This window comes from Ursus americanus, chromosome 1 (assembly GCF_024610735.1).
Source record: "Ursus americanus isolate L20-20 chromosome 1, mUrsAme1.1.p, whole genome shotgun sequence".
Classification (NCBI taxonomy): Eukaryota; Metazoa; Chordata; class Mammalia; order Carnivora; family Ursidae; genus Ursus; species Ursus americanus.
Window position 1 is genome coordinate 3,286,085 of NC_142127.1, and position 14,404 is coordinate 3,300,488.

Here is a 14,404-nt window from a genome sequence, read left to right on the forward strand (position 1 = left end):
TTCTTTTCTTTTCTTCTTTTCCCCTTCCCTTCTCTTTTCTTTTTCTCTTTTCTTTCTCTCCTTCTTTCCTCCCTCCCTCCTTTCTTTTTCTTTCTGTGATTTTATTTTATTTTTTTATTTTTATTTTTTTAAAATTTTTTTTAAAAGATTTTATTTATTTATTCGACAGAGATAGAGACAGCCAGCAAGAGAGGGAACACAAGCAGGGGGAGTGGGAGAGGAAGAAGCAGGCTCATAGCGGAGGAGCCTGATGTGGGGCTTGATCCCATAACGCCGGGATCACACCCTGAGCTGAAGGCAGACGCCCAACCGCTGTGCCACCCAGGCACCCCTGTGATTTTATTTTTTTATTTGACAGAGAGAGAGAAAACACAAGCAGGGGTAGCGGCAGGCAGAGGGAGAGGAAGCAGGCTCCATGGTGAGCAGGGAGCCTGATGTGGGGCTCCATCCCAGGACCCCGGGATCATGACCTGAGCCAAAGGCAGACACTTAACTGACTGAGCCACCCAGGTGCCCCCAAACTCCATTTCTAAAAATGGGTCCGTCCAGTGAAAGGGGTCGCACCTGGTGAGTCTGAGAGCTGATGGAGGTGCTGGGTGCGTGGTGAGAATCAGCTCGAGGCTGCTCTGCCCAAGTAGCAGGGCAGAGGACACAGACAACTGGAGGGACACTTCCGTCCTCCACACTGCGCGACAGCTGAACAGCCAATGACCAGGAAGGCCAAGGCCCTTGGCTGCAGGATCTGTAGGCAACCCCCTCCCCGCCCCAGGTTCCTCTTCCATCAGGTGTTTAACAGGCTTGGCCAGTGACCGGCGCCCTGACCCAAGGTCACTGCTGGAAAAGTGTCCAGTTACTCTTAGCCATCATAACACTCTCGTTTAATAATGAAGATACCCAGTCCTGTGAAAATAAAACATCCCTGAACCTCACTCACAGACAAGCCCCTCAGCCCCCTCAGCTCTGGGTGGTTCAGGGAAGTCCGTGGAGGGAGGGACAGGTTGGTGTCTCTTTTCTCTCATGTCCCCCACTCCTCCCTCCTCTGGGTTTGGAGCTGGCAGAGGAAGAGGAGGTGGCAGGAAAGGGGAGGTGGCTTCTGATGGCCACAGGAGATCTGGCGTCAGGCTCTTTGGCCTGAGCAGACATGCAAAGCTGACTCTCCCTCCTTTGGAGTTTTTCTAAACAAGGAACCTCCAACTGTACCTCCAAGAAGCAGGCAGTGCCTTTCCTCCAAGTGGCTTCTTACGATTGTCCCCCAGCTATGGTGGACCCAGGGTCCACTTCTGTCTACGTCCCATGACCCATCCAAGCTCTCCCCTTGGACAGACTTTAAAACCCCCGCCCGACTCTGTTGTCCCCACTCTTGGTGGATCCAGTTGCCTCCCTGTGTGCCCGGGCTTGTGGGGGACTCTTTCAGGTGTGAGCTGGGCACCAGTGCCCTTACCCCACAGCCTGCAGGCAACGAGGGTCAGGCTCCCTCTGAGTGGCTCACTCTGAGTGGCTCCAGTACCTGTGGGTGAGGAGGTAACCCCAGGCTGGGGTTGGCTGAGTGCAAATGAGGGGTACTGGCCACCTGCTGTGGAAAGAGACAGTCTCCTTGCCTGGGTCACAGCTGCTGCCCAGGAGACCTTGTGATGTTCCTCCTTCCTGCCTTCAGGAAGCCACAGGGACTGGTCTCAGTTGACACCAGGGACAGGACAGGCCCATAATGGACAAAGTGGCAGGCATGGAAGTCTATGCTAGGGCTTCCTTACTTTTTTAGAAAAGGGTCAGAGCTGCTGCCTGGAATGGGCCATATGAATCTGCCCAGGGTGGAAAGGGGGCCACTTAGAGCCCCACCTGTTGTCATGTCTTCTAATTCTACGAACTTCTTTCTTTTCTTTTAGTTTTAAAGATTTCATTTTTAAGTAATCTCTAAAGTAATCCCAACATGGGGCTTGAACTCACAGACTGGAGATCTAGAGTCTCCTGCTTCTCTGACTGAGCCAGGCTGGTGCCCCTCTATGACCTTCTTTTTATTTAAATTGCTAATTTGATTGTATTCTGATTTGCAGGATGTTGTCGAGACTTGCTTTGTGGTCTCACACAGGGTTAATTTTTTAAAATGTTGCATGTGTGCTGTTGAGTGCAGGGCTCAACGTATGTCTTATTAGGCCAGGCGTGGTGTTGTGTTGTCGAGAACATCTGTCCACTTACTAATGTTTGCCTGCCAATTATTGAAAATGCTGTGTTAAAAATTCCCATTATAATTGTGGATTTATCAGTTTTTGCTTAATATATTCTTTTTTTTTTTTTTAAAGATTTTATTTATTTATTTGACAGAGAGAGAGACAGCCAGCGAGAGAGGGAACACAAGCAGGGGGAGCGGGAGAGGAAGAAGCAGGCTTATAGCAAGCCTGATGTGGGGCTCGATCCCATAATGCTGGGATCACGCCCTGAGCCGAAGGCAGACGCTTAACCGCTGTGCCATCCAGGCGCCCCATAATATATTCTAATATATAATATTTTCTTAATATATTCATGTTATTAGGCGCAGTCAAGTAAAGTGTTGTTTTACCTTCCTGGTGAGCTATCCCATTTGTCATTGTCATTGTCATTGATCCCCTCCAGGTACTTTTGCCTCAAACTCCATTTTCATCTGCCATTTCTTTAGCTACTGCAGCTTTATTTTATTTGCCCGGCGTTTCTATTCCCATTTTATCCCCCCGCCCTAGTTTTTTTTTTTCCCAATCTTTCTGTGTTCTTATGTCCCAGGTGTTTATCTTGTAAACAGAATGTAGCTGGATTAAAAAAATTCCATTTGGTGATCTCTGTCATTTAACTCTTAACATTTGTTGTGAGCATTGATACATTTGGATTTAACTTACATTTTACTTTGTGCTTTCGTTTTAACTTCTCTCCCTCTGTCTTCTTTGATTCTCCTTTCCTGACTTAATTCTGATCTGATTGAGTTTTCTTTCCCTTTCCCCTCTCCACTGGCTTGGCAATTACTTATTTTTTTCCTACTCTTTCATTTTTAATTTTAATTTTATTTTTTTAAGATTTTATTTATTTGATAGAGAGAGAGAAAGGGAGAGAGAGCACACACACACAAGCAGGGGGACAAGCAGGGGGAGCTGCAGGCAGAGGGAGAAGCAGACTCCCCACTGATCAGGGAGCCTGAAGTGGGGCTCGATCCCAGGACCCCGGGATCGTGACCTGAGCCAAAGGCAGACGCTTAACTGACTGAGCCACCCAGGCCCCCCTGCTCCCAGCTCTGTCTTATGTATCTCTCTGGCCCTGTCTTTTAGGTTCACCTTTTCTACCCTCCATATTACTTACTATTGTAATTATGGTTTTATGGCATAAACACTCATTTAGGTTTACGCACATATTTACCTGTCTGTCTGCCGTCCATTTATTTCTTGCATCTCAGATTTTCCTTCCGGTTTTAATTCCTTTCTTCCTGAAGTACATCATTTAGAAGTTGTAGCAATAAAAATCTGTTAGTGGTAACCTAGGGATGTCAGCCAACGTGATGACCGCAGTTAACACTGCCATCTGGTATAATAAAAAATCGTTAAGAGAGTAGATCCTAAGAGTCCTCATCACAGACAGAAAACACTCTTTTTTCTTTTTCTTTTTCTTTTTCTTTCGTTTTTGTATCTATAAGAGATGAGGATGTTAAGTCAACTTATTGTGATAATCGTTTCACAATATACATGTCAAATTGTTACCTTGTACACCTTAAACTTATACAATGCTGTCTGTCAATTATATCTCAATAAAACTGGAAAAAATCTAAGAAAACCCCACATAAAACAGAACAGATCTATTGGTAGTAAACTCAGTTTTGTCTGGAAATGTCTTTGTTTCATGCTCATTTGTTTTGTCACACTCCACAGCCTGCTTTATTCTCTCAACATCACGTTATGTATTCATGTTGTTACATATCACTATTTCTTTAGTTTTAACTCTCCATAATATGTCATTATATTAATATGGTGTAATGCATTTATCCATATACTTGAAAGATGCCTTTTCAACTAATGATTTATTTTATTATGACTATTACTATTATACTTTTATTGTGAAAAATTTCAAGCAGCCACACATATAGAATAACAAGCCCCCTTGTACCAGCCTCAACAATCATCACCTCACAGCCAATCTGGTTTTAGGTGTATCTCCACTTACAAGATCATTTTGAAGCAAACACTACCCATTATATCATTACATGTGTTAATAGTTCAGGATACATCTCTCAAACATAAAGATTATTTAAAACAGATAGCTATAATACCATAATAACATCTAAAAAGTTAACAATGATTCGTTATTATTATGAAATATCCAGTTGGTATTCAAAGTTCCAGTTGTCTCATGAATATAATTTTTAACATGGTTGAATCAATTCAGATAAGGTCCATTTGTTGAGATTGGCTGATTTGTCTCTTAAGTCTTTTTTAGGGTTCTCCTTCTTTTCCTCTTTTTGTTTCTTCCTCAAATTTCCTTGTGATTTGTTTGTTGAAGAAACCAAGTCGTTTGTCCTTTGAAAACCACCCCCCATATCTGACTGCTGCTGATCTCATCCTTTTGGTATCATCTAGCATGTTCTTTCATCCTCTCCTTTTCCTATGCATTTGTGCCTGGATCTAGAGACCAACCTCCTCCTTGCATAATTTAGTTGAGTATGAAACTCTGCATTTGTGATTTTTCTCTCTGAACACTTTGAAGATATTATTCTGTTGTCATTAGGCTTTGGTTATTGCTGTTGAGAAGTCTGAGGTCAGTCTATTCTTACTTTGTAAGGATTTATCTCTTCTGTCCAGCTGTCTTTGACCTTGGCCTTCGAGTCCTCCAGTTGCATTATTTTTATTGATCTTACATACAGCTATTATAATCCCTGAACTAGATTGTCCCTCATCCAATCTGGAAAATTGTCAGCCACTATTTTTTTTTAGAAAATTTTCTTTTTCCTATTCTCTCTGCACTATCTTTCAGGAACTTCTATTAAATGTTAGTTGGCTCTTCTCATTCTGACTTCCACATTTCTTATCTTCTCTTTTAGGATTTCCATCTCTGTCTCTCCTGAGTGGCATTCTTGGGGATCTCTTCAGACTTTTTTTCAGCTTACGATTGTTCTTTCAGCTGTTTTACCTGCTACCCATTGAGTGTTCCAGTTCAATAACCACTCTGTAAACACTATTTTGTACATTTTCCTGGATGCCTGGTAATGTTATTTTTTTAAGATTTTATTTATTTATTTGAGAGAGAGAGAGAGAGAAAAAAACTACAAGCAGGAGGAGGGGCAGAGGGAGAGGGAGAAGTGGGCTCCCCGCTGAGCAGGGTGCCTGAGGGCTCCATCCCAGGACCCTGAGATCATGACCTGAGCCAAGGCAGCTGTAACTGACTGAGCCACCCAGGTTTCCCTGATAGCATATTTTAATAATATGTTGCTCTTTTGTCATGCTTTGATTCCTTCTTTTATTCTTTATTTTTGTAAAGATAATTATTCTGTAATCAGATCAGCTTGTTCTGTTATCTGGAGTTCTTAGGAGCTCAGTTCAGTGGCTCATGGTCTCCTTTGACTCGCGCTCACCAGGCTGGTTTCCTCACTTGCTTCGTGGTTTGGATGGCGCTTCCCTGTTGGCAGTGCCTCCTCCGCAGAGCACACGCAGCCCGGGGGGGGGGGGGGTCCTCCAAAGGAGCTTTACATTTGCATGTGCCCGAGGCATCCAGGGTGTGAACAGCTTGGGACAGCTATTTTCTTATTTCTCGGCTGTGGGGTTCCTGGACAATGCATGAGGGCCCCCCTGGGGCTCTGTTATTCTCATGGGAACATTAGGAGACAGTCTGGACAATCTTCTTTGTTATTTTGCCACTGGGAGGATTTTTATTTATCTGTGAAAATGTAGCCCTTCAGGGCCCCTGGCTTTGTAGGGAGCTCAGTTCTAACTCGGCTCAGAACACGGCTCCTGCCTTCACAGCAGGAGGGCTCCCTTCCTTGTATTCCTCCTTCTCAATCCAGAACGTCTTGTATATGCTCCTGGAACAGAAGAGCAAGCAGGACAGCTCCAGTTCTCCATAAGGGGCACGTTTTGGAACAAACATGAGTGCAGGGAGGGAGGCCTTGAATAAGAATGATCTTGATGGGTCCCAAGGTCAGTGGCAATGGCCAAAAATCCCATCGTGTGCATCTCTCGGGGTGACATATAGAAGAGGCAGAAGAGTTTAGTCACTGACAAATGCTTTGTTTTCTCTAAAGGGTCTAATTTAGCTTTTGGATAATAAAAAACCTTCTCTAGAACTTCGTTAGCTTGTTTCATCCTTAGGCTGTCTGCCGAGGAGCTGGTCCTGCTTCGGCTGTCGGGTGGGCAGGGCAGAGGGAGCGGCAGACCCCGTAGAGAGCGAGCCTGTCGTCAGGCGCAAAATGCTGGCTGCCAGGGTAGGTCTGTGTTTGCGGGTGTGGTAAAACCACGAGTACTCCCTGGGTACCCAGCGTGGGTTTTTAAATGTCAGACGTGTGGTAGGTGGTTGTGTTAATATTACCACCCATATGGATTTTAAATTACAGCCTCAGTGAAAACTTAGGTTTGCAGTGTTTCTTGCAGAGGCCCTCCTGGATCTCCCAGAGGATCTCCCCAAGGGGGATAGGAGAGGCAAGAGTGAGTGGGCTGCTCCTGCAACAGGATGTTAAGACAGCCCCAGGGACCCCTAAGGGGGTTTGAAACTGCCTTCTGTATGACAGAAAATATGGCCAGAACATATTTCTCTTAAAACTAAGTTTTTTAAAAAGAAAACAAGCAAAGCGTTTTTGGTTTTGGTAGACAGAGATAAGTAACACCCTCCTCCAGGGTGTGGAAACAATTTCCATAAATAGATTATTCTGGAAGAGCATCATGGGGCTCCCTGAGCAAATGACTCCCAGCTAGCCCTGCTTCAAAGGAGGCCAGGGGACCGGCTGCCGTGAATGTGATCCATCCTGGCAGCAGGTGGGATCTGCTTCGTCCCAGAGTTCTGTCTCCTCACTCTTGTCCCAAGCACCCCTGCCACGTGAGGTTTCCCAAATGCTTGCCATCCTCACCCTGCCCTGAAGTTCCTGAGATGAGGAGTAGGACCCTGGAGACACCTCTGAGCTTCGATGCAGACACACAGGGGTTTGGGTCTGTCTAGACCTCAGTTCTGTCTGGAATTTGACCTTGGCAAGCACTCAGGGACCTTGAAGACTTCACATAGACACGAGGGATGGCCCGGCTATTTTGCTGGGTGAGGATTCGTTAGGTCATGTACACGAGGTACCTGGCACATAGCTGGGACTCAGGAAAGGGTGACAGCGTGGCTTCTCCCACGTGGCTTGCTGAAGTGGGCTACACAGGGCAACCCCTCAGCACTGCCTGCCACAGGGAGTGGGGGACAGTCTGAGTCCTGAGCCACAGGTTAGCATGCTGGCTCTGAGGACAGGAACCACGTGTCCCATGTGTCCCATTATGGTTGGTCCTTGGGGACTGAGCCATTACAAAGTCATGGCTCAGATGGGAAAAGGGCACAAGTCACTGAGATGAAGTCCAGGTGGCCTTGAAAGCCACCGGCCAAGGGGAAGCGCACAGTATGGTGTGTGGGCTGCCTGGGCTTGAGTCCCCAGCTCCCTGCTGACACACTGCAGGACTTGTGAAGCAACCCCACTTCCCTCCACCACTCCTCACCCCAGTTCCCTGTCGGCTCCCCTCTGGTGGCAGTGTTGACCTCTCGGAGCTTCCTCTGCAGCTGCCTGGCCAGGGGAAGAAGGTTCATATTATCATGACTCTGAGTCTGCTTCTCTCCTCCCTTCCCCTTCCTGCACATCCCGCCTCTACCAGAGCCTCCTGACGACACAGCACCTTGGCTTTCCTGCGTGGCCCTGATGCTCCTCGTGGCTTCTGTTCTGTGTCTCAGCCCGCTACCCGGAGTTGGGCCAAACTTCAAGGGGTAAGGACACTGTCCTTCACAAGACTGCCCTCACCTCAGACACCAGCCACAAGTTCAAGGGTCCCCAGGCCACCCTCACTTCTGATCAGCTGGCTAAATTTGGGGGCACTCACTACCCCCTCATGTTCAATAATTTACTAGAAGACTCACAAAACTCAAGAAAGTGCTGTACTTTCGATTACAGTTTTATTAGGACACGGGGATGCTAGTCAGAACCTGTGGAAGTGAGAGAAGCATTAGGGGGTTAGCCCCCAGGGACACATTATCTTCCTAGCACATTGAAGTGTGACCATATGCAGAGCACTGCCAACTGAGGAAGCTTACCTGAGCTCTGGGGTCAGAGTTTGTATTGGGATTTTATTATATAGTCATGATTGATTGAACTGGGGCCCATGTGACTCCATCTCCTACCCCTTTCCCCCAAGGTCAGGCTGATATCGCATTGCTCAGAGTCCTAACCCCGTAACCACATGCTCAATCTTTCCAAGGTGACCAGCTTCCTTTCTGAGTCACCTTGTTAGCATAAACCATCAGACGTGGTCCAAGGGATCCGCCATGAATAACGTTTGGGAAATTCCAAGGGTTTAGGGGCTGCCTCCCAGGAACTACCAGACAATTTGTCTATTATATATAATACTCTCCAAACTAGTGCCCCCTGCCCCTCCAACCATTGCTTCTTTCTGTGGTTCCCCACCCCTATTTCTAAGAGCAAGCACTGGGCAGACCAGACTCACCTTTCCCCGCCAGGCAATGTCTCAAGTTGTCAGCAAGCCTCTGGTCAGGTGTCACTGGTTCAATCAGGGGATGAGGTGAGGGAGAGGGGAAGAGTGTCAGAGGGTATAAACCATGACCACCTAGTCCTTGTCTTCAGCTCCAGCTATGAAGTGGTCATTTCCTCATCACTAGGGCTCCCTGATGGGTGTATTTGCTGCATTAGGGAAGAAATGTCAGATAAGGGATCAGGTGGGGGTGGTTTTCATTTCGGCTTCTTAAAGGGCTTTGACATCACACTCTTCTTCCAGGGGAGGCTGATCTTGTGTGTGTGTGTGTGTGTGTGTGTGTGTGTGTGTGTGTGTAATGTCTTTCTTTTAAAAACTTCTTCACCAGTGTTCTCAGTCTTGTGGCACACTGCACACAACCTGGTCTGTGGGGTCTCCTTCTCACTTGCAGTTCACTGTTCCGAGGCTGAGGCCGAGGAGACTGGATCAAGCGTATTTTCGGAAATCAAGACATCAATCAACATTTGTCTCAAAAATGGCAAATATTATAAAGCACCTACTATGCAGCAAGTCACAAGGAGGAAGAAGTGTATAAAACCCCAGAACGGTGCTGTCCGATAGAAAGAAAATGTGAGCCATGTATGCAATTTAAAATTTTTGGTTTGGTACCATTTACTTTATTTGAAGGAATGGTACAAATGAAAGAAGTTTTTGGTACAACTTATAGAGCAATTTTAAATTTCCCACAACCACACTAAAAAAGTACAAAGAGACAGGCAAAATTAATTTTAATAATGTGTTTTATTTAACCCAATATACACAAAATATTATCTTTTCAACATGTCATTGATATAAACATTACTAATCTGATATTTTACAATTACTTTTAAGATTTTATTTATTTATTTATTTATTTATTTATTTATTTATTTATTTATTTTTCTAGAGAGAGAGAGAGCAAGCGAGTGAGTGCACGTGCGTGGGCATGAACAGTGGTGGGGGAGGAGCAGAGGGAGAAGCAGACTCCCTGCTGAGCAGGGACCCTGATGTGGGGCTTGATCCCAGGACTCTAGGATCATTACTTGAGCCACAGGGAGAGGCTTAACCAACTAAGCCACCCAGGCACCCATATTTTACAATTTTTTGTGAAAAAATTTTTTTGTTGAAAAAAATTATAAAATATCACCTTAGTAATGTTTATATCAATGTGGACTAGTCCCAATTCAAGTGCTCAACAGCCTCCTATGGTCAGTGGCTGCTGTACTGAACACAACTACATGCTTATTTTATATATATTACATATTTTAGTATATTTAATATATTTATGTTATGTTTTATATATTGCATGTGTGTATATCCTCTACTGCTTCCTGGCAAGTTTTCAGTCTTCCCGAGCCACTGTTTCTTCCTGTGTGGCACAGGGACAATAATACCTACACAGAATGGTTGGGGGGTAAATGAGATTCTACATGGCATGGGGCAGGTGATTAATAACTAGCTTATTCTCTGTTCTCAGAGACTTGAAGCAGTGACACAGGTGGAAGATGGTAAGTTGGCTCCTGACCCACCTTGCCCAGAATTCTCGTAAGGAAATCATAAGGTCACATCCAGCCAGCAAGAACCAGTGTCTGTTGTATGGGCTGAGGCTGCTCAGTGTGTTAGCAGCTAGAATGCTCATTTCACAGACTGTCTGTATAATCTTGTTAATGTATCAGAATTATTAATGATCAAATACTTTTGGAGAACAATCAGGTTTCTTTACTGCAGGACTTCTCAGGGACTTAATATCTTAGCATATTAGTAGGCTTCCTGAATCTCTAAAAGTGGGATATGTCCAGATATATTTGACCATGTAATCTTTTTTACAGAACAGCTCAGGGAGAGATGGGAAACACCTTTCTAGGATTTCTGCATATATATATATATATTGTGTGTGTGTGTTAACAGAAGTTTAATTTCTCTCAGGTGAATGCTTAAAAGTGGAATTCCTGGACCATATGGTAATTATAATTTTAACTTTATAAGAAACTACCGTACTCTTTTCCAGAGTGGCTGTACCATTTTGCAATCTCATCAGTAATGTATGAGAGTTCCTGTTTCTCCACATTTTTCTTTTTTTTAACTTTATTTCTTATTTCTTACTTTATTCATTAAATATTTATTTAGCACTCCACAGTGGAGCCGTGTTTACTCAAGGTGGGATTCCACAGACCAGCAGCACCAGAATTTCTGGGAACTTGTTTTTTTTTTTTCATCATGACAAGTGCCCTCCTTAATCCCCATCACCTATTCCACCCCCCCTCCCCGGCCCTTCCCTCTGGTAACCATCAGTGTGTTCTCTATAGTTAAGAGTCTGCTTTGGGGCACCAGAGCGGCTCAGTTGGTTAAGCATCTGACTTATGATTTCTGCTCAGGTCATGATCTCAGGGTTGTGAGATCGAACCCTGTGTGGGGCTCCATGCTGGGTGTGAAGCCTGGTTAAGACTCTTTCTCTCTGTCTGCCCAGCTCTCCCTGAAGAAGAAAAAAAGTCTGTTTCTTGGTTTGTCTCTCTCTCTCATTTTTTTGTTTGATCATTTGTTTGGTTTCTTAAATTCCACATATGAGTGAAATCATATGGTATTTGTCTTTCTCTGACTGACTTATTTTGCTTAGTATAATACTCTCTAGCTCCATCCATGTTGTTGAAAATGGCAAGATTTCATTTGTTTTTATGGCTGAGTAGTATTCCATTGTGTATCTATCCCACATCTTCTTTATCCACTCAGTTGATGGACACTTGGGTTGTTTCAATAGTTTTGTTATTGTAGATAATGCTGCAATAAACATAGGGGTGCATGTATCCTTTGAATTAGTGTTTTTATATTTTGGGGGTAAGTACCCAGTAGTTGCAATTACTGGTATTTCTATTTTTAATTTTTTGAGGAAGCTCCATACTATTTTCTGCAGTGGCCGCACTAGTTTGCATTCCCACCAACAGTGCAAGAAGTTTCCTTTTTCTCCACATCATCGCCAACACTGGTTGTTTCTTGAGCTTTTGATTTTAGCCATTTTGACAAGTGTGAGGTGATATCTCATTGTGGTTTTGATTTACATTTCCCTGATAATGAGTGATGCTGAGCATCTTTTCATGTGTCTGTTGGTCATCCATATGTTTTCTTCAGAGAAATGTCTGTTCATGTCTTCTGCCCTTTTTTTTTTTTAAAGATTTTATTTATTTGACAGAGATAGAGACAGCCAGCGAGAGAGGGAACACAAGCAGGGGAGTGGGAGAGGAAGAAGCAGACTCATAGCGGAGGAGCCTGATGTGGGGCTCGATCCCAGAACACCAGGATCACGCCCTGAGCCGAAGGCAGACGCTCAACCGCTGTGCCACCCAGGCGCCCCTACTTCTGCCCATTTCTTAATTGGATTAATTATTTATTTATTTTTTGTTGTTGAATTTGATAAGTTCTTTATAGATTTTGGATACTAACCCTTTATTGGATATGTCATTTGCAAACATCTCCTACCATTCAGTAGGCTGTCTTTTAGTTTTGTTGATTGTTTCCTTTGCTGTGCAGAAACTTTTTATTTTGATGTAGTCTGCTACTGTTTATATTAATTCTCAAAGAATCATATGGAGCGTGCCTTGGCTTCTCATTATTTCCTTGATCACCCTGGCTTAGGTTTAACAAGTTAAGAGCAATTTATGCTCAAATGGAAAGATTGCCTAGGAATATGAGCCTTAAGATAGGTTAGACTAAGCATCCAAGATTTATAGAATTATGCCATAGTACAGTGGGAAGACCCGTACGGATGCCTGGTCTCCCCTCTCCCTCTCTGGTCTCCTGAGTGTAGGCACATGGCTTGACTGCTGCCTTCCCATGACCCGTGGCTGTGCAGGGAAACCAACTCCTTCACTGTAGACCAACACTTGGCAGAAAACCCTTCCTTACCCAGGCCAGGTGTGTGTCCTGGTGTGGATCCTCTCCTTTCTACATGGCAGCCCCTTAGTCAACACGTGTGATGTTGTCACTTGTGTCTCCACAAAGTCTCTTCTTCCCCAGGTCTTTTCTTGGCCATGACATGTGTTGTGGCTTACAGGCCCTTTGCCACCATGCCCCCTTCCTTCTTCCTTTGGATGTGTTCCATCTGATATATCTATGCTCTTCTTAAAACCTGGTCTTCAGAGCTGGGCCCAGGACCTAGGGGAAGCCTGGGATGTGGCCAACCCTGAGGTCAAGTTGGCCAATACCTCCCTTGTTTAGAGTGTTGTACACCCACTGATCCAGCCAGGATGTGGTTAGCCTTCTCAGTATCCCATCCCTGTCGGTCCTCTGGGAGACCAGCCTGCACTCCCACAGGAACCACCCTTCACCAGGAGTCCTCCCCAGAATTCTGTCCCTGCCAGATTTGATCTTTGTTGGTTTTAGTTTGTTTAGCTGATTGGATCATTTCTATATCCTGCTTTTGTTAACTGAAATGTTGAATGGCTCGGCTGGCATTGTGTGGGTCACAATCTTGGCAACCGCAGTCCCTACATTCACACAAGTCACTGGCAAAAACACACGGAACTGATTGCTGTAGACCTCCTCGGCCTCTGGGTGGGAATTGGGTCTACTGCATGGCCTCACACTTCACCGCTTGGGGACCTTATGACTAAGGGCATCTGCCTCTCTCCTCTGTCTCCAGTTCTCTGGGGTTACTGCTCTCTCCAACCTGAGTTTAGGTCCCCTGCCCTCTGGATGCTGCCAGACCCAGGTAGCTGCTGGCCTGCACCTCAAGCCCCATCTCTGTCTCAGACGCCACCTCTCTTGGCTGCCTGAGCTTTAAGCCCCCACCCTACATTGCTGCTGTCCCTTCATGCAGAGCTCTGCCAGGATCAGTGTGGACATGAGGAGAAGGCTCCTCTCCCTTACTCTGAGCCTGTTTTGGCCCCTGACCCTGGGCCTTTTCAGGTGGGGCACAGACACCAGGTCCATGTTTTCCTCTGTCCCCAGGGACCCAGAACAAAGCTTTCTTCTTAACTGTCTGGGGCTTCATTGGCTGCACTTAGTTTGGACGGTCATGACTGAAGAATGACTGCCTTTTCCAGGGCTTCAATCTTTCTCTTAGTCTTTACCACTGCCACCTGGAATGTGTTCATTATGCTTACTTTTCAGATAAGAAAACAGGCTCATAGATAGCTTTCTCAAAAATTATAATAACTAAGTCGGGGATCTAGGCTTGAATCCAAGTTGTCCATGCAACCAACAGATATTTATTGGGCACCTACGCAAGCTGTCTGCTTCCGAAGCCCACGTTCTTTGTCTGCAGTGTGCTGCCTCTCAAACTGCTGAGCAGGACCCTCCCGGAGGGGAGGCCTGGGGTGGGTGCCAGACCCTCAACGAGGCTCTGGCCTGGTCTCACCACTAGGTGGAGCTGCTGGCCCGACAGGTGGAGGCTAAGGATGGATAAACGCTGTCCATGCTCAGCCCCTCTCCAGGCCCTCGTTGTTCCTGGAAGCAGGGATGCTCCAGTCACGCCAGGAGAGTACTTCAAGCAACCAGGAAGCCACCAAGAGACTTACTGCATCGTGGAAAGCTGGAGGCTGAGGGGGACTTGGAGTCCTCTGTCTGAAGACGTGCATCTTGATTTCTCACAAGTTGCAGCTCTAGAAGGCTCCAGAAAACTCCGGAAGGCGAGTGAGCCCAAGAAGACGCTGTAAGATAGACCCTAAGCCACACTTCTACTGGCAGGAGGTTAATAGAGATGACCCTGG